The sequence below is a fragment of the Manis javanica genome, chromosome 1 (assembly GCF_040802235.1).
Source record: "Manis javanica isolate MJ-LG chromosome 1, MJ_LKY, whole genome shotgun sequence".
NCBI classification, from domain to species: Eukaryota; Metazoa; Chordata; class Mammalia; order Pholidota; family Manidae; genus Manis; species Manis javanica.
In genome coordinates this window covers 207,339,505-207,360,820 of record NC_133156.1, presented here as the reverse complement: position 1 = coordinate 207,360,820, position 21,316 = coordinate 207,339,505, and the positions used below count along the sequence as shown (strand labels likewise).

The 21,316-nt window shown below is 39.5% G+C and overlaps 1 long non-coding RNA gene across 9 annotated transcripts in view; it reads left to right on the top strand.

The window, feature by feature from the left end:
• Positions 1–21,316, top strand: part of LOC108403722 (uncharacterized) — a 116,571-nt gene that overhangs the window by 15,977 nt on the left and 79,278 nt on the right. For 6 of the 9 annotated variants that reach the window (XR_012121548.1, XR_012121547.1, XR_012121551.1 and 3 more), the window contains exons 3-4: positions 13,266–13,402; positions 13,920–14,113. This is a non-coding gene — a long non-coding RNA (uncharacterized lncRNA). The other 3 variants (XR_012121549.1, XR_001854770.3, XR_001854766.3) reach the window with 3 other exon arrangements.

Genomic DNA, 21,316 nt, shown 5'->3' with positions numbered 1-21,316 from the left:
TTTCCAGTTGCTTCTGCCAGAACAATCTCTGCCATCTCAGTGCCTCTGATGCCCCTTGTGAATCTCTGCAGTGCCAGCAGGACTTCACAAAAACTAGTTGCCAGCGATCCTCTTTCTCTTCCATCTTTGATTCATGTTTAAGGAAGTCTCAAAGCTTGTTTAAAAGGTGGGGGCTTCTGATTATCCTCCGTGAAATAAGCTAGGCGGAAAAAGACAAATACCAAATTATTTCACTCATTTGTGGAGTATAAAAACAAAGCAAAACAGAAGGAACAAAGTAACAGTGGATTAACAGACACCAAAAGGGACTAGTGGTACCAAAGGGGAGGGGTTGGGGAGGGTGAGTGAGGAGGGAGAAGGGGGTTAAGGGGTACCACAGTTCACAATCACAATGTAGTAAGCCGTGGGAAGGTAGCACAGCATGGAGAATACACTTAATGACTCTACAGCATTTTAGTACGCTGATAGACAGTGACCGCAGCGGAGGGGACGAGGACTTGATAATGTGGGTGAATGTTGAACCACTGTGTTGTGTATGTGAAACTTTCATAAGATTGTATATCAATGATAGTTTATTTAATTTAAGAAAGGTGGGGCTTCCAAGCAGAGAAAAACAAATACCAAATGATTTCACTCATCTGTGGAGTATAAGAACAAAAGAAAAACTGAAGGAACAAAACAGCAGCAGAATCACAGAACCCAAGAATGGACTAACAGTTACCAAAGGGAAAGAGACTGGGGAGAATGGGAGGGTAGGGAGGGGTAAGGGTGGGGAAGGAGAAAGGGGGTATTATGATTAGCATGTATAATGTGGGGGGTGGGGGAAAGGGGAAGGCTTTGCAACACAGAGAAGACAAGTAGTGATTCTACAACATCTTACTATGCTGATGGACAGTGACTGTAATGGGGTTTGTGGGGGGGACTTGGGGTAGGGGAGAGCCTAGTAAACATAATGTTCTTCAAAAAAATAAAAATTAATTAATTAATTTTAAAAAAAGCACCTACAAAAAAAAAGGTGGGGCCTCTATTTGGCATTTTCAAATTTGAGCTGAGAGAACCTGTTACTGTTCTTGTTTTTCTTTTAAATCTCAGTAGGAAACAGACTTTCTTTTATTTTGAATTTAGGGTTTGAGTCCTGCATTCTGGGGAATTTAAGCTGATTTTGATCACATTCAAGAGAAATAAAAGACTAGAGGATGGAGGGGGGAGACATGAGAATTGCCAGAAAGAAAACAAAAACAAGGCACTTGAATGAATGGAAGGGACTCTGGAAAGCCAGAGGGTCCAGGTGAAGGTTGAGATGCATGTGAGGGGTTGGAATTGTCAGGACGTCCTCTCCTCCTTCCTCTTCCTAGGATGACAGAGCTGAACCCCCTGCTGTCTGAGCTGTGGTTTGGTGGAGGGCCAGTAGTGGGGAGGGTGTTCTCCTTTCATCGGATCCGTCCAGACTTCCCAGTGTGTTAATATGAGGTGGAGCCAAACTATACTGAAGAGCTAGTTGACGGTTGTTAAGAGCCTTGGCCTTTTATTTAATCATCAGAAAAACCAAGGCTCGGAGGTGCTGGTAAAATGCCAGATTAATTATTCTGAAACAAGTGCCTGGGATTGGACCAATGTTGCCTCATTAGCATGCACTGTCCATGCTGGAGTCTGGTTAGAAAAGCCACAGAGACTGCAGGAGGGGTCAGTGGGAGGAAACCAGGAGAAAAATAAAATTAACTTTCCCTATATTGTGCTGTGAAATCTCATACTAATAGAACGCCAACCTCCCTAATATAGGATACTCTCCAATAATGTGTTCTGGCCCAGGCCCTGTTCTGGAATATGCAAAACAATTACTCTACCAGGTTCCTGCATCTGTGCCCATGAACTTGGCCATTTTTCCTCTTATAGTATATGTGTCTAAGGCCAGTCCTCCCATTTATGCTCATACCTCATCTCTTCTTGCCTACTCAAGGACTTCATTCTTAACATTATTTCTTCTTTCTCCTGTACCATTAAGTTTCCCCCTCTGCTGAATCATTCCTGTAAGCAGGCGTTCTAATATATTTTTCACCTTAAAAACAAAAATAAAAACTCTAGACTCTACTTCTTCCAGCAATTCCCTTTTTTCCCCCCTTTACATAAAATTCCTGAAAAAAGTCACCCATACAGGTTTTTCCACTACTTCATCAGTTTGCATTCATTCTTGAACTTACTCAAATCAGGCTTTTGTTTTGAACTTATTCAAATCAGGCTGCCATTCTACTTACCAGTACCTTTATGTAGCCAAATACAGAGGTGAATATCCCTCTAACCTCTAAACATTGCAGAGCCCTGAGCTTCAGTCCTTGGGTTCCTCTGTCTCTACGTTGGCAGTCTCTAGTTTCATGACTTTGTATACTATCTGTGCAATCATGATGCTCAATTTCCTATCTCACTTCTCCTCTGAGGTCCAGTATCCAAAAAAAAATTCCCACTTGATTATTTAATAGCTGTCTGTAACCCAAACTGTTTCTCCCAGTCTACCCTGTTTCATTTGGGCTATACCATTCTTCTAATTCCTCGGAGCAAAAACTGAAAAATTGCATTTTTTGCTTCTCCTTCACATAATGGATCCGATCCACCAACAAGTCCTCTCAACTCCACCATCAAGGCATACTGTATTTTTTAAAATTTAAGTATCATTGATATACAATCTTATGAAGGTTTCACATGAACAACATTGTGGTTTCAACATTCACCCATATTAACAAGTCCTCAACACCTCCCCCCCCGCCATTGCAGTCACTGTCTATCAGCATAGTAAGATGCTAAAGAGTTATTACTAAGACATACTGTATTTCAAAACATTTCTTACCATCTGCATCTCCACCTCCCACCACTGTCCCCTTTCTCCGGTACTACTGGAATTGCCTCCCAACTGCTCAACTATAGTCTGTTTTCTACACAGCAGCCAAAGTCAGATTTTTAAAATATAAATCTAATCGTTTTATTCCCCCAATCAAAACTCTTTATGGCTTTTCCATCACACTTAGAAGAAATATCCAGAGTCTTAACTGTGCTTGCATGAGATCCTACATGTGGCCTCTGCTCATTTCTCCACCCTCACCAACTTTGCTCCTCTTGGTGCCTCTTTCTACCCACAGTAGCCTTCCTGTGGTGTGTCCAACACCTAAAGTTTGTCTCCCAGATGGCATAGTCTCAGGTTTTACTTAATAATAACAGCATATCATTTATTGACCTCCTACTACAGGCTATTTATATATATAATTTTTCAACCTAACCATGACCCTCAACATAGATAATTATCATCCCTTCTCTACAAATGAAGATACTGAGACTCAGAGAAGTTAGGTAATTTGCCTAAAGTGGCAGAGTTGGGTAGTGGTAGAGCTGGGATTCACACAGATGTGTCTGGTTTTACAGTCTAAACTCTTTCCACTGTATTATATTACATCTTTGTGACCAGGATAGACTGGTATGGACCTAATGCCCTCAGTAAAATGTGACTTTTTTTAGATTGTGTTTGTGTGTGGTGCCCTAGTGCTCATTATAAAGCTGCCTTAAAGCTTTTGACAGAGGTTGCTGAGAAAGTTGATCCTGTTTGTAAATCCTTGGATCTCCGAAAGAGAAGTGTGGGTGGGGGGGTGCAGGGAGGGGGGCAGGGGCTGGGTGGGGGAGGAGGATGGTGTGCTGCATCTGACCACTTGAGTGATATAGGCTGTAAGGCTGGGGAAAGAAGCCCTGGTGGGACAGCTGCAGTGAAGGCTCTCTTTTGTCTCTGAATGCTAATAGTTCTAGATTCAAAATCTTTTCTCTCTTTGACTGGACCCGGAGATAATAAAAAACTTACAGCATATAATTTGGCATTTTACTGGTATGGTAGGCTCACAAAATTTTGTTCTCCCTGACAAGGCTCAGATAATTCTATCAAAATAAATCTCTGAAAGAAAAAAGCTTTATTTTAAAGTCTATGAGAAGCCTTTTCAGGAACAAAAATAACACTTAAAACCGATATTCTGTGTATCTCCTTTTTCTTCTCTTTTTCAGAAGAAATTCTGCCCTTTCTGATAATAGAAAATAAAAAATGTCAGGGGTAAAAAACGTCAAATTTTGGCATGCCGTAGAGTGGAAATTTCCTCCAACACTGTACTTTGAATTTTAAAGAGTTTTGGGCACAGGTTGTTCAGGAGTCAGATTTACATATCTACATGTATTCTTTGCTGGTTCTCACGTCTGTAAAGGGTTCACAGTAATTGTTGTCATTCATCAGACCTTGACTGAGACCATATTAGGGTTCTCCAAAGAATCAGAAACTATAGGATACATAAGTAGATATGTATAAGAGGATATTTATTATAGGAGTTGGCTCACAGGATCATGGCGGCCAGCAAATCCTGCAAACAACTGTCTACAAACTGAAAAACCAGGAAAGCTGGTGGTGTAATTCAGTCTGAATCTGAAGTCCTGAGAACTATGGGAACCAAGCCTAATCTGAATCCAAAGACCCAAGAATTGGGGGAGCTGATAATGTAAGTCCTGGTCCAAGCCAAAAGGCTTGAGAACCAGGAACTCCAGCATCCAAGGGCAGAAGAAGATGGATGTCCCAGCTCAGGGAAAGAACGAATTCTTCCTTTCTCCACTTTTTTTTTCTAGTCAGCCCCTTAGTGTATTGGATGATGCCAGCATTAGTGAGGTCAGTCTTCTTCACTCAGTGTACCAATTTAAAATACTAATCTCTTCAGGGAGCACCATCATAGACACACCAGAAATAATGTTTTACCATCTATCTCAGCATCCCTTGGCCCAATCAAGTTGACATAAAATTAACTATCACAATAACCCTTCCAAGAACCAAGTATTTCAACATCTCCAAATGGTCTCTCTCTTGTTCACTTTCTCAAGTTTTATGAACACTTTTCTGTCCAAAATGTGCTTGATCGGACATGGCCAGTTTCCCGCAGGTGGATCACACAGAAAGGTTGAGTAAGCAAGCTGAATTCTGTATGTATCTCAGTAAAGCCACATTTACCATGTGTTGTTCAATATTGTGCCAGGTGATCTGAAGCCTATAGTGGGGAAAAGAAGAGAGCAAAAACTCCCTTACTGAGAGTGTATTGTGTGCCAAATAATGGATATTGGATATATAATTTCATTACATAGGGTAAACATTATTCTTGATGGTTAGAGAAGAAATGAGGCTCCTAAAGGTTAAGTATCTCACTCAAGGTAGGGAATGCAGGAGGTAGAATTGAAATCAAGAATTGTCTGATACTAAAACATACGTCCTTTCCAATGACACTGACTTAAAGTTGAGATTCCCTTCCCAAGTATGCTATGGTACAAGACAAAATGCCAAATTTGCCAAAAAATAAATTCCAAAGAAATTTAGAGAAGAGGAAAAACTGAAAATACTTGGGAGCAAGGAAGGTTTTGTGAGGGGGCAGGGTGGCAGCTGGGCCTTGAAATCTGGGTTGAGTTTTTGTGAGCAGAAAGGAAAGTCATAGCAGGTGAGGGGAAGTCCAATTTGGGAACCAGAATGAGCGAAGAAATAGAGGAGAATGACAGTGGCATGAGAGGAGTGAAGAGGCAATTTCTCTTACTGTTGCTGAGAGTGTATGCTGAAAGTGGAAGATAGGGCTGTGCAGGTATTATAAGACTGTAGAGTTCTTTCAAAGTCAGGTAGAGTTATAAATAAAGAGTTACGGGGAAGAATAAATAATCAATGTGCCTTCCAGAGTAGGAAATTTTGTGATAAACTGAAACATGGTAGAACTCTCAGTTCATGTGAATTCTCTACATACACTGGGATATGTAAATCATACCTTTGTTCTGCAGTAGAGTCAAAATTAAAGTTACCTTTCAGGTAGAAAACAAAATACATACAACTATGACCATTTTGACATAAAAGTTCATAAGAACCTTCAACTGAACATCATCAGTCTCTGAGTTAAGAAACAACCATGTCTACTTAGCATAGTGATGTGTCAGCACCACGGACAGTGATGCCATGACAACCTGCGGCATCTCCAGGCAGAGAAGTTTTGACTTGATGCAGTAGATTTGTCACACCAAACCAGTGGATGCAATCCTCCAGTGAACTTCAAAGACTGGTCTTTCTACCAAGTTTCCTTTTCTCTGGACTCCCACATGTACTCTCTTTAGAGACTTGCTATGTAGATGTGTTCATATGTGCCTGTGTACACACACAGAGAACTCAACACTTTTGGAAAATTAAAACCAATTCTTTTTACAAAGATTGAATACTCTGGAAGAAGAAAATAGGGAGATTTTTAAGTGGCACTTTTGCCCTTCTGAACTCAACTTTCCCCGAGCACCAAGATGTGGAACTCAGTTGTCCAAGAAATGGAGCCCCCGAAGACCAGCCAGTTATCCCTCCTACTGGGGCCCAAGATAGAAAAGGACAAAAAGCTGCAGCGGCAGGGTGGTCTTGTTCTAAGACTGTATTTTGTTTTTTTTCCTAGTTCATAACTCTCATCTGCAAACTTCTTAATCAGGCTTAGCTTGAGTTTGGACCTAAATGACATCTCAGGGCTGAAGCTAGGGTAGAATACCATTCTTTGCTTGAGAGAAAAGAAAAGGATAGAAAGAGATGTGTATAAAGGGACACAAACTATAAAAAGCATCTGGAGCACACCTTTTTTTAAAAATGGACAATTATGTCACTGAGAGACATGATCAGTTTTACTCTTATTGGAGACATTAACACAACTCTGATGGGACTACTTTCTGATAACAAGCCTTCAGTGGATAATGCAGTCTCATTGTTCTAAGTCTTTAGCATGGCACTCATAGTATCTTCTTCTAGTCTGTCTCTCCAGGCTCACCTCATACTAATGAATATCACTGATGGGAAGGTTCTACTTCTCTTTGTCTAGTGCTTTGCTCAGTCAGACCTTATGGTCTTCTGCATTATAGTTCTCACTGTTCCCTCTGGTTGGCATGCCCTAAGCACTCATCACCCTTTTCTTTTCCTGAAGGTCTTACCCATCTTTTAGACCTTTGTTTTCATTGGCTCTTCCCAATCCCTCAACTAAATAAGGAGCCTTAAGTCCCAATAGTATCTACAATGCATAACATTGCATATTGGTACTCTGTGCCTTTAAATAATCTCTCTTCCACTAGATTGCCAGTGCCTTGAGAGCAGTAATTGTGACATATGTTGCATGTACCACAGGGAAATCCATAGTATTTGTTGAGTTTAATTATTTGGGAAAATTCTATCAGGCTACACTTGTGTACCAGTCCTTCAGTTAGACCTTCAACATAGACTGTGAATACTGAGAACCTCTTAGAAGTGAAAGAAAAACAGAGAGGGCCTAAGAGGATTGCCACCAGTCACCCTCCTCCCTGTTCCTCTCTTGAATTTCATTGTAGCACAGAGAATACACAGGGTTGGCTTTTTCATGTAATCATCACTGTGGTTTGGAGGCTCTTAAAAATTAACTTTACCATAATGCTTTTCTAAAATGCCACTTAAAAACAGTGTACAGAGATTTTATATAACTACTGCATATGGAAGATGTCTTTGGGAGAATGTAGTGATCAAAATCCAGATCATAGTTATATCCTGTCAGTGTTTCCATTATGAGCTCCTCTCTGGATGGGTTTAATACTCATTTCTTTAATCTGAATCAGGCTTCAGCATTACAGACAAGTTCTCAGTCTGACTATAATGTAGGCAATCTTTTTCTGCCTCAAAATATACATTTTAATCAGCACAGCAATTCTGTATGTGGGATACTGTGTTTCCCTGCCAGGGAAGCAGACTCAGATATCCACTCTGGAAATTCTTATCAATACTGGCTATTCATAGCATGTCTTTTTAACTTCCTAAGGCTCTCATGATCAAAGCTGTGACAGTGCTCAGGGTCCCCTATGAGCCATCTGTTGGATTGGGTGTCATTAATGATCACAAGAACTCTTGGGAACATAAGTCACTTGTGAGTATTTATCATCCTGAATCCACATGTTGAAATGTTAAAGACATGGGGAACTCAAGACAACCCCACCCAGGGTGCTTGGCCTCCTGTTACTTGTTGACCTGGACTAACAGTGGATAGGGAAAATGGAGACTCACTGGTTCCTCTAACCAGGAATTGGCCTTATTTTCTTTCCTCTGGTTTGCCTCAGCCATTGGAGACCTAAGTTGATTGCAAACTTCACTGTTTCTAACTCTGAGAACTTCGTACCTGGCAGGGTTGGAGGTTAGGAAGTGCTGACTCCTCATAGATTTACTTTAGGGTAGAGGACATTTCCAACACCTAGTCTTCTCTTTTTATCCAATCCCTATTCCTCTTGATATTCTATTTGTTTTTAGACATCTTAGTGGATTTTTGCCTTCATAATTTTTGCATTGAATTTCCCTGGGACACTTATGTGATATTAAAGGGCAAAGAGGGGCAGGGCTGGAAGAATAGAGAGAGGATAAAACTGAAGTAAGTTCTTTTGATTCTCACAAGTTAACTTTGGGGATTCCTCCTAGAAAACTTTCTATTTAGAAACTTTTTGCTTTGGGAATTCTACCAAAAAATTGCTGTGTTGCTTGAGCCAATTACTTATTTTCTCTGTTTCCTTACGTGTCATGGGAGGGGATTCATTATTTAATACACTTAACAAACTGTCTTCATTCATAGTTGATCAAAACATTTCTATTTATTTTAATTTGGGGAAGTTTCTTTCATGTGAAGCAACAACTATGCAAGTAATTAAGAAAAAAGCTTGGTAGAGATTTATAAAAATTCCCATTTCACAATAAGTTCCAGAAACTGCAGTATCCTTCTTGTCTTTATTCCCTCAGGACTGACTCTAGATACTTTCATATATTTTCATTTGGAGCTTTTATATGTGTTTAAAATTGTGTTTCTTTACGATCACTGTTACTGTTATTTTTAATATACTAGCAAGAGATGTTGGTGTTTTGTGCATTTGAATGATCTCTCCTTTCACTAGAAAATGTAGTGGGATACATACTTAGAGGAGTACATGCTATCATAGAGGCCAGAGACAGAGAGTAAAAACCATTCCAAACTTTTACAACCTTACTCAAGACAAAGGCACATAGCTGAGTTCATATGTATGGGACACTACTGTATAATTGAATGTTTCAAATTACCTTAAACAAAGAATACAATGTTTATTAAAAGATAGTAATAAAATGGGCTGATTTGAAGATTACATATATTTTATTAAAGCTCAACAATAACCACAGCAATTATTTAGAAGTTAGACCTATGAAAGACGTTTTTGTATTTCATCAGTGCCCCTCAGCCAAACATGACCAGGGACATACCTGTAGTTGAACAGTCTGGGCTTATTGTTATATCAGGGGGGAAGGTACAGCAAGGGGAACTGTGGCACATCTCAGACGGTGTTAAAAAGAACCTGTTTGGTCGCTTTGGTTGGGTAATTTGGGGGAGGATCTATGGAAGCAGGGTTCCCTCTGGACTGAATACTGAGAGAAAGTGGGGCATCTCCATGATTGCATATATCAATAAAGCTTGAGGGGTGAAGACTAAAAGCTAAAGCTGTAACTGATGAAGCAGCCAATCATATTAGCTAGGAGAGTGAGGTATATGGTATTTTTGTTGCACAGTAACCATGTCTGAAGTGGATGTTCTGCAAGATGTTTATGTCCAACAGGAGAGCAATATGCCTTAACTGTGTCAGATCTTTTGTGACACATTGAGCCTACTACATCAGATCTGTTCCTGGCAATTAGGGGCTGCTTTTTTTTTCTTCTTACTGTTATCATCTAGAATTGTCAGTACACTGAAGGGGTGCAGAACATGCCACCCCATAATATGCCATTTTGGAAAATTAAATATTTTGAGCAGAAGGCACGTAAGAAACAGCAGATGCAGGAAGGGCTCTCTAACCTTTTCCATTCTATCTAAAAGCAGATGATAAAATTTCCCTTGAGAAAGATGCCCTCCCTGTACCAGGAAGAGAAAAGCATTCTTATCACAGGAGACCCTTGGTCAGCACTCTGCATACCAAGATAAAATTTGGATGACTCAAAGATTTAAACATAAAATCACAAGTCCATAAAAAGTGATAGAGGAAAACATATGTTTTAAAAATATAATCTGTAACAGAGAAGATTTTCAACTTTCTAAATTTCAAAAGAAAAAACTAAGATAAGGAAAAGATTGATATGCATGCTCGGATGTAACAAATTTCAAAACATGTATATAAAAAATGGCCACAAAATTAAAGCAAACTTGGAAAATATTTGCAACCCAATGGCAGACACATGGTTGTGTTAAATTGGTAATAAAAAGATAATCCTATTAAAATGGGGAAAGGATGTGAATCAAAAGATAGTTCACAGAGAAATACAAATGTGAAATCTCAGAATTAAAGTAATTCAGAACAATGAGACCTTAGGTTTTTTGTTTTTATTTTAATTTTTTTTGCTTTTTTTCCTACCAGGAAGTTTTATCACTCAATTAGACATTTAGGCATCTTTACTAATAAATATTTTTAGGACCAGGATGGCAATGTTTTCAGATTTTTCTTGCTTTAGCATTTATTATTGTCTTTTTAAAATCATATCGCTTCAATGCCTTGATTATTCTATCCATCTGAGTTAGATCATGTTCAAAATTGTATTTTGAGAAGTGTATCTACCTGCAATTGGATGCACTGTCTGCATAGGTAGGATAGCCAGCTTAGGTTTCCTTAAGTTTCTTTAAGAGCAGTGGCTTCCAATGTGTGGTTCCCAGACTCGCAGCAACAGGTTACCTGGTAATTTGTGAGGCCTGTAAATTTTCAGGCTCCTTCCTTTAAATCAGAAACTCTGGGGTTAGGTTATATTAACCTGTGTTTTAACTAGCCTCTAGGTAACTCTGATGCCAGGTTGAGAACTACTGCCTAAGAGGATCCTGATTCTGTCTTAAACTTGGCCAGTTATTTCATCGTGTGAATCTACACTTGAATGGCAACTTAGAATATTTGTACATGTTTGGGAGTATACCTTGAACTCACTCTTTATAGATATTGACAAATTGTTTTCCAAAGTCATTATGCCAGTTTGCTTAGTGTACTGATGAATAGCTGTTTCCCTGGGTCCTTAGTCAGCATTGATCCAAAGTTCAGCTAAAGAAAATAGGTGTAGAGAATTGTCTAAAGTACTTCATCCAAGACTTGATTCTCTGAATTCACCCTTGAATCTGAGTTAGAATGGTGGCTTCCAGAAGCTGATCTGCTGAGCCAGAGGCTGCCAGACAAGTGAGCACGGACGGGAAATGGAAGGATTAGGGCTTTGCTTTCCCTTTCAGTTAGAACTGTTCGGCCTGAAGTTTTAAGTGTTGGGATTCCACACGAAATTTCATTTTTAGCAAAGAAGTCTGGTGTTAAAGGAGGTTTGAAAATTATGGGCTTAGTAGTCACAGATCAGAGTACCTGGACTACAAAGTTTTGGCCCTCCATATGTTTACCTTCTTTCAACATCAAATTCATCAATATTGAGAGGCATTATTTAGAAAGACAGAACAGCTTGTAGGAAAACATTGTTGTATTTACCGTCCTGATACATTCTGTGAGTGCTCCATAACACAGTGCAGTGTCCACTTTGTGAAGACCTATGAGACAAAATTGATGGGTCTCAAAACTGTGTATTTTGTGCTTTTATTGAGCAAATGTTTTATTTTTATTTGCATGACACAGTGAAGCCTATGTATCATTGTTGCACTGACTACCAGAATTCTTGCAGCCAAATTTTGTATTGTGATTTATTTGCTCCTTACCCTCTTTTACCTAGATTTTCTCAGTTAATTTTTTCAATGTATATTTTAGTGAAATATCAAGTTCATTTTCAAATAAAGCGGGGATAAGTAAATAAGTAAATGGTTGGGAAATTATTAGCATTTGAGTGATACAGTGCACACTGAGGCAGTGGATGAGATCACCCAGGGGATAGTTAGAAGTCTTTGAATATGCATTATTTTGTAGACTTGCCTTTGAAACCACATAAATATGTTACCTAGTTATAAAGCAAAGTAATATTTAAAAAGCAATCCTGAAAATGGAAAATAGAATACACATACATACACACACACACACAAACACTTAGTAGTCTGATTTAATCTCTCTAAAAGAATTCAGTGTTCTTTAGTAAACCTAGCCAAAGTCCTTCTGGCTGCAATCTTGTTTGTTCCTATGGGAAGTCAAAGAAACATTGAATAGTTTCCTCACAACAGACTTTCTGCATTAGAAGGGAGTAAAGAGATCTTCTTTTATCCTGGGCCACATGACCTCAATTCCACTTCACTTTTCTCTGAAGCCCAATTTTAGCCCACTTCCCAAACTCTCCCTTGCTACTGTACAGTTCTGAGAAGATTTGCTAGGTTCAAGGCTTAAGAGAGAGACAGGTGTCTGATTCATGGCAAGGGCATTGTAAGTTTGGCTTTCTCTCACAATGATGAGGCAACAGCGTCCTCAGGGGGAGATCAAAGAGTATTAAAAGTGGGTTGGAAATTGCCACAGAATGATTGAGGAGACCTCAAAACATTAATTTTTATGGGTATCTCTTCTTGTCTTAACAGTTTCTTTGGTACAACCCCAAGTATATTTGGAAAAAAGTACTTGCTTCAGGTTAGATCCTGTGGGTTATAAGAGATGCTAACTGCCTTCACAGAACTCACGGTTCAGTGGGGAGTAATGGCTGCTTCACATGAAACCGAGAATGCAGCCCAGATTCCAACTGGAAAGAACCACACTTCAGCATTGTTGAGTTGTCCCCTGTATTTTCTGCATGGAAAGGATTATTAGTTCTCAGGAGATTACAGTGAGGTACCCCTGGCTCCCACTGGAACTAACTTGTGTGAACATCTAACTGATGAGAACAGCCATCCAGACTGAAGATGGGTGGCTGAACACCCTCAGAAACACCTATGTGAAATGGAACCCCCAAAACACCCTGGAGTGGATAAAATCAGTCAGAAAAAAAGGAAAGCAGGGGTTTTCCTGGAATCTGGGAAACAGGGTGAGGAGGGGAGGAGGATGTAGAAGAGGAGTAAACCCTTGGGAGACTTGGGGTCAGGCAACTAACATGTTATCATCTCACTTAACTAACAAGCTTATGAGGCTGCTATACCTTCCCATTTTGCACGTAAGGAAAAAGGAAGTAGCTAGCCTAACATAAAGAATTTGCTTTACAATCCATCTACTTTTTAAAGTTTTAAGCCTTTTATCTATGGTAGCCATTATCTCTCTCCTCTCTTTAAAATGATACTTGGTATCTCTATGGCATCTGTTAGGAGGAATACGCCTACTGTGGAAGTGACATGGAACTAGAAGGCAGCATGGTTTCTCCACCAGTTCAGGTGGGAGCATCACTGACCTATTCTCCCCACCTTTTATGGAACTGACAGTCACAAGTGAGATCTCTCCTGTGGTAAGTTGTGGCGGCCAGGAGGTAGCTGGAGTTCAGGAGTTTTATTTATGAGGGAGTGCTCTTGTGATTAATACCTATGGAAGGGAGGAGAAGAAATTAGGATTGGGTAGGATTGAGTAGAGGAAGGAAGTGAACTGTGATGTCATCCCAACAAAGGCGTTAGCCAAACCCACAGGGAACTCTGGCACCAGAATGACCCTTCAATTATCCCAGCTGGGCTGGTCTCTATACCCCAAAAGCGACCAGTAATCAGATCCACCTACCCCCGGGAGTGTGACCTTGGAGGGGTAGTTTTCTTCACGCAAGGCTAACAGCTGAGGGTCAAATCCCAATAGCTGGGAGACTAAGTCCTTCCTTCCTGAAGGAGGTCTGGACCATGTGTTACAGTATCCACTAAAACTCCCGAAAGTGTGGAGGCTCAACCTAAGTGAAGACTTTAACCCACATGATTATTGCCCTCTTCTATCCATTTGCCAAGATTTATGAGTTTATATTGGCCTATCTCTGTTTATTTTAGAGTACAGCAATTCTTCCACAGTAATTGAAATGCAAAGAGAAGAGGTGTCATCTGGAAGAATAAGCCATCTGACTGCAGAAAAAGGCAAAAGGGAAATATACAGGGGTGACCCTACTGTCATGGTTGGTTGGCTTACAGTGGGGAAGAAATCAGGACTGCATGATGGATCCACTTGAAGCCATTAAGAATGACTGGTAAGTGCTGTATTAGTTTTGGATCAGATTTAAAGGTCATGCATGGATCCTTTTTTCATTCACAGTATGACTCTGAGATATATTGAGAATCACTGGTGGAAAAAGTGAAGAACATTCCATCAAAACTTGACCAACCTTGTTCTCCCCATCTCGTCCTCAGGGTCCTACTATTCTAGCCTTGAGCCTGCAGTGCAAGCCCAGAGATGAGAAAAAGGAAGAAAAAGAAATAAAATATATTTTTAAAATGATAATATTCCTGTTCTCTGCTCACCCTGGAGGCTTATTTTGAAAATCACAGTGATTTAACTTGTTAGCAGTTTAATTCACTTTTAAAAGATTAACCAGACTAATTATTCATCAGATTTCACCATCTTTGTCAGCCTCAATAAGGATCCTTTGTTACGGTGATTAATGTGTTTTAATTGTAGCTTCTCTCAGAGCAATAATTCGATCGCACAGTATTTGCCGAATCTATGGAAATCTTGGAAATGCTTTGACAGGTGAGCTATTCTTGAGAAATGAAAGTAAAGGAATATATGTAACTAACAAAAGGTGTTTTATAGCGTATCATTAATATGGATTTTCCTTTCTGACAGACCTTACTGTATTTCTGTCCATGAATCTGCTTACTGTACATGTCTATTTGCCATCCAAGAACTATCAGGAGACTAAACTTTCTCCAATTGATGCCCTTAAACATATGTTCATCATAGTAGTAACCTCAGAAATACAGAGCCACATGGAAACTTAATTGACTGGCCAGTGTCCATAAATAGCCATCCAATTAAGAGCCTGGATTCTGTGTTGATCACTCTATTGCCTACCCAAGGCATCATCTTCATTCATTTAACTGATGGCTACTGTCCAAGTTTAGTATTTTTACAGCATCAAAAAGGGACCTGTAGAACCTGGTAGAGAGACAAATTGTATGTGGCATATACTAATTTTGAAGTTTAAATGTATTTTAATGGTATTATTTTTTAAAGGACAGCTGTCTTAAGACCTTTGGTGTTAGACAGATCTGGAGTTGATTGTTGGCTCTGCCTCTTATTAGCTATGAGAACTTGGGTAAATTAGCAGTATCTAGCCTCCCTGAACCTCGGTTTCCTCATCTCTAAAATAGGTATAATCATACCCACCTCATAGAGGATTAAAATTCAGTATTACATGTAAGACCTAGTATACTGCCTGGAGTGTAGGAATAAATTACTTTTAATTTTAAAAAATATTTTTTAAAAAGCTATAAGCCTTTCTAGTTTAAGAAAATCACATATACACGAGCATCTCTGGTTCTCACAATAACCCTGAGACAAGTAGGAAAGGTCTGCTGCTGTTTTTCACAGATGAGAAAACTGGGCACAAGGAGATGCAGAATCTAGGTAAATATGTCATTTATGTTCATGAACCAACTACTCAATCAAGTGCAAAGGTTCTCTAACACCCACAGATGCTGATACCTAGTCCAGTGTTTCTTCAGCTGCAACCAAAGAAGCACCAAGGGCTCTGAATTAGTAAAGTGATGAGAACAGAATAGCTAATTCATTATTTGTTGACCAGTATTAGCCCCTTTGTTGGGATCTATACATCAGTAATAGCAAACAGTGCCAGGCATTAGCTCATTTAATTCATATACCCATAAAAGGAAGTACATATCACTCTTTTTACAGCTGGGGGACACTGAGACTTGGAGATACTAAATAACTTGCTTGACAGACAAGGTCTGTCCAACTACAGTGTCTTTGTCTTAACCATATACTATTCTGCCTTTTGCCCATCTCACTTTATAAAAGACTGTTTAAAAAAGGGAGCGTTTTTAGACCTGTGAGGTCTGTATATAGTAACCAATTACCATACTTTAAATTACTGTCCTAGTGGTTTGGGTACCATGACTCAAAATTTTCTTTAAGCTTCTAAACCAAAGGTTGGGAATACTGTTGTTCCTTCAGTTGAGGAATAGCATTGGCTGTGAAAAAGATTTATATGTTCAAATATTAGCAGGTAAATTATTCTTTGGGTATTCATAATACATGGTTGTATAGTGAAGGTTCTGAGAAATACTATGGTTTTAAAAATTGTTTTTCTGTTAAACCTGATTCCAAAACCTCTTTGACCACAGAACCCTTCTTTTTAGGTACAATCACTAAGAACTCATGGCAAGCCATTTAGGTTCATTTAAGTAGTAATCATGGCCAAGTTTAAGGAGTACTTAATATATCCCAAACACTGATCTCAGAAATTCACATGCATTCATTCATGCTATAGTACTCCCTTTTTTTTGGTATTATTAATGTACAATTACATGAGCAACATTATGGTTACTAGACTCCCCCTATTATTAAGTCCACACCACATACCCCATTACAGTCACTGTCCATCAGCATAGTAAGAGGCTATAGAATCACTACTTGTCTTCTCTGTGTTATACTGCCTTCCCCATAACCCCCCCACCAGCTACATTATGTGTGCTAATTGTAATACCCCTTTTTCCCCCTATCCCTCCCTTCCCACCCATCTTCCCCAGTCCCTTTCCCTTTGGTAACTGTTAGTCCATTCTTGGGTTCTGTGAGTCTGCTGCTGTTTTGTTCCTTCAATTTTTTCTTTGTTCTTATACTCCACAGATAAGTGAAATCATTTGATACTTGTCTTTCTCCACCTGGCTTATTTCACTGAGCATGATACCCTCTAGCTCCAGCCATGTTGTTGCAAATGGTAGGGTTTGTTTTCTTCTTGTGGCTGAATAATATTCCATTGTGTATATGTACCACATCTTCTTTATCCATTCATCTACTGATGGACACTTAAGTTGCTTCCATTTCTTGACTATTGTAAATAGTGCTGCAATAAACATACGGGTGCATATGTCTTTTTGAAACTGGGCTCCTGCTTTCTTAGGGTAAATTCCTAGGAGTGGAATTCCTGGGTCAAATAGTATTTCTATTTTTAGTTTTTTGAGGAACCTCCATACTGCTTTCCACAATGGTTGAACAAATTGCTGTAGTACTTTTATGAGACAGATATTTTTAGAATAATCTTATGAGGTAAACATTTTTATTAAACAATTTTCCTAAGATCACTAGTAGGTGGCAGAGTGAGGACCTGAACTCAGGGAGTCTTTCTCCAGAGCCTCTGCTCTCACAGCTGCCATGAAAGAGCTAATTCAGTTCATCAGACTCAAAGATTATGTCATATATTTTTCTAATTTAAATATGGAATAAGTATACTCTACCAAATTGCTATTTTGATTAAATTGACCTCACCAAGGGGAGAAAACCTGGCAAAACCACCTCTCTGAATCGGACTCTCAAAACAATCAAATTTGTCTATCTGATATTAATAACTACATGTTTCCCTATGGTACTGTTTAATTCTCCAAATACTTAATCCAGATACAGACATCTGCTTATATTTTATATCAGATACAGAGGTAACATCCTCTTATCAGCCTGTCTCTTCCCAGGTAATAATCAAATCACTTCAGTTTTTCTCCAGGACTAATGCATCAAGATCTGACAGATAAGAATGCTCACTTAGAAACAGTCAGGTGATCACCCTTCAGAAATAGGAAGGATGCTATTTAATCTAGTAAGGCAAGGGCACGAGAATCCTTTTTTCTCTTCATTGCTTCCCTTACTTTTCTCTTACTTTATTCAGTTTTGGGTGGAGCAGTGGCTTGTGGAATGAGAGAGTCTGAGACTCACTCACTCACCTGAAGATGCCCCAAGCCTAGGAGAGGGACCAGGAAAAACAACAATGGCTCTAGAGATGCAGAAAGCCTGAAGAATGCTTCCAAGAACTGTTCTTGCCTTCTTTTCTTTGGATCCTCTCTCCCTACAGAGTGGCTTTTTTTTTAAGCATACTTCTCCAAGTTGTTACATTAACAAATCTGCACTGATATCTTTATCCTTGTCATCTAAAGACCACCTTGTCGACGGGTGGTGAACTTTTCCTTCATGCCAGGCCTGCTGCACTGTCTAATGTCACAAGTGTCTGCTCACATTAGCTCCCAGAGACGGGAGAAGATTCCGTGTGGGGCCTTTCCGGCAAGTTGATTTGACAGAATGAGTCCCCATGCTAGCTCATGGCACTTATCAGTTAGTCAGCCTTCCTCGGGGAGGAGAATTTAGAGTGCACCATATTCAGTTTCCAGATCAACTGCTGTCCCCTCAGGAAGCTGTGTGTTGCATTATTAAAAGAAATGCCTTCAACCACAGCACCATACTTAAAAAACATTCATTCACATTAAAAAAAAAAGTGGAGTCGGGGGACAATACAACCATGACCCCCACATCCTTCACATGTTAACTCTTTCTCCCCAGGTTTCAGGCTCCCTCAGTGAACAGTCCTGAAACTTTTATTGGTGAGCATGAACACTTGCTATTTGGTGAATCTTACCTTTATCTTAAAAGGGGGCTTTAGCCCAAGTGATGGCTGTGCAACACTCCCGTAACTTACAGGATCTTGGGGCTGAGATCACCATTTTCTCAACCTCTCCTTTTCACTGAGCTCCCATAGCAAAGTTCAGTCCAAAAATCCAGCTGCCAGAAATAGCAGTGACATTGATTTACCTAACTATCCCAGGAATTCAAATGAAATCTAAGAATTAGTTCTGAGTTGGAAACGGACAGATCTGAAGCTCACACTTTAATAGTGATAATTTCATTAATTTCTAATTTTTAGAAAAACTAAAATTTATGTCCAGTTTGCCTTCATCTTTCCGAATGAGAAATTGACAAGATTGCTGGAGAAAAGGAGGGATCCTTTTTAAAGCTGCATGTTGATATAAATATGAAAATGGATTAAACTCTGCTTCCAATTTCCAAACATGTGTACTTCAATGAATATTAAATGGCAGGCTCCTATCACCATCGTGACTTATTTATTCACTAGAGTTTTTATCAAAAAGGGACTGGAATTGCCTGCAGAGCGTGAAAGTCTCCTGTAATTGAGTTTAGAGTGGTAAATCCACTAAACAGGCCATGGCTCCAGAGACACCCTGAAACCCACCTGTCAGCTGGTGTTAGATCACAGCTCAAACAAGGCATGGCTGCCTGTTCCTGCTAAACAGTGCTGTGGCCCAAAACAAAAAAAGAGAGAAGCTGTTCCCCAGGGGATAAGTGAGGGCTGGGGGCAATCATGGGGGTTGGGAGAGCAGGCGAAAAACTCTCATCCAACAGCTGCCTGATGTCAGCAAGAATCATGATCTGAAACTCAGCTTGAGAAGGGAACTAGCTAAGGCCTCATTCGGTAAGGTGTCATTTCTTGATTCCAGCATCCATTAGGTAGGAGCGTAATGGAGTGGACAAGAAGCTTTTTCATCACAGTTGAGCCATGGAAATCAAAGCCCAGAGTTTCAGTGAGGATAAAGATACAACAGGCTTATCACTGGTGCAGAAAGGTCCACATCTGGAAATGGAGGGGAGTGCCCAAATAGGCATGCTGGACCAGCCAGGGATGGGAGTAGGAATGTTTTGAGCTGAAGAACCATCATTCATCCAATGAGCATTTATTAATTGTTTACTAATGCTGATTACTGTATAAGTTGCTGAATGTATAAAAATAAGTAAGACACTCCCCAACTTCAAGCTGTACTACAAAGCCACAGTAATCAAGACAATTTGGTACTGGCACAAGAACAGACTCATAGATCAATGTAACAGAATAGAGAGCCCAGATATAAACCCAAGAATATATGGTCAATTAATATACAATAAAGGAGCCATGGATATACAATGGGGAAGTGACAACCTCTTCATCAACTAGTGTTGGCAAAACTGGACAGCTACATTCAAGAGAATGAAACTGGATTATTGTCTAACCCCATACACAGAAGTAAACTTGAAATGGATCAAACACCTAAATGTAAGTTAAGTCACAAAACCATAAAACTATTAGAAGAAAACAGGCAAAACTCTTGAATATAAACATGAGCAACTTTTTCCTGAACGCATCTCCTCAGGCAAGGAAAACAAAAGCAAAAATGAACAAATGGAGCCAGAGACGGGTAAGATTCCTCAAGGGAGGAACAACTTAAGACAGGCACAGTCGCAGGGGGGCCATCAGGTGAGAAATTGGGGATCAACAGAGGTGAGGCTTAGAACCTCAACCCCCTGTTTTGAGAGAAATCTTCTGCATCCGTAGATGTTTTATTGCCCTTGTCTAGCTTGGATTAACACATAGTCTACAGGCACACACCTGATCATCTACATTTGCTCTCTTACAACACTAAACTATGTTTTCTACCTTTATCTTGCATCTACCTACCACTTCAGCATTTTATTTAAAAAAATAATAATAATAATAAAGGGAGAAATGTGGGATTCACATATAAATCAAGTATAAAAATCAAGCGAATATTCATATTTGACCTGATTGTTTATAGTCCATAATGAGTGATCAAAACCGAAAGTTTTTGTGATGAATGCCCTTGTACTGTTCACCATGTAAGAACTTATTCACTATGTAAGAATTTGTTCACCAGGTAAGAACTTGTTCGTTATGCTTCAGAAGATTGGAGACTGACGAGAATTAGGCTGGGGGTGGATTAATGATTGTGCATTGAGCATTGACTCCCCTGTACAGAATTTTATTGTTGTTAACAACCATTTGATCAATAAATATGAGAGATGCCCTCTCAAAAAACAAAAATTACACAATAATATGCCAACAGAAGGTGCCCCTATTGGATTCCCTCTCTTTCTCCTCTTTCTTTCCTAAAGGCATATTGTTTTGAACATATGGCTTCTGTAATGCATGCCTGTTGACTGTATCTGTATTAACAAATATATATAAGAAAAAAGGCAGTCTCTGTAATTCTTGTCAAATAGGGAAACAAATTGTCATGCATCTATATGGTAATTCAATTCCTCGTTTTTTTAATTTTATAATTTTCTTTTGTTTAAAATTAAAATGCATTTGATTACTCAAAAAAATATGAACAAATGGGACTACATCACGCTAAAAAGCTTCTGTGCAAAGCACAGAACCCAAGAATGGACTAACAGTTACCAAAGGGAAAGGGACTGGGGAGGACAGGTGGGAAGGGAGCGATAAGGGTGGGAAAAAAGAAAAAGGGCATTACAATTAACATGTATAGTGGGGGGGACACGGGGAGGGCTGTGCAACACAGAGAAGACAAGTAGTGATTTTACAGCATCTTACTATGTTGATGGACAGTGACTGTGAAGGGGTACGTGGGGGGGACTT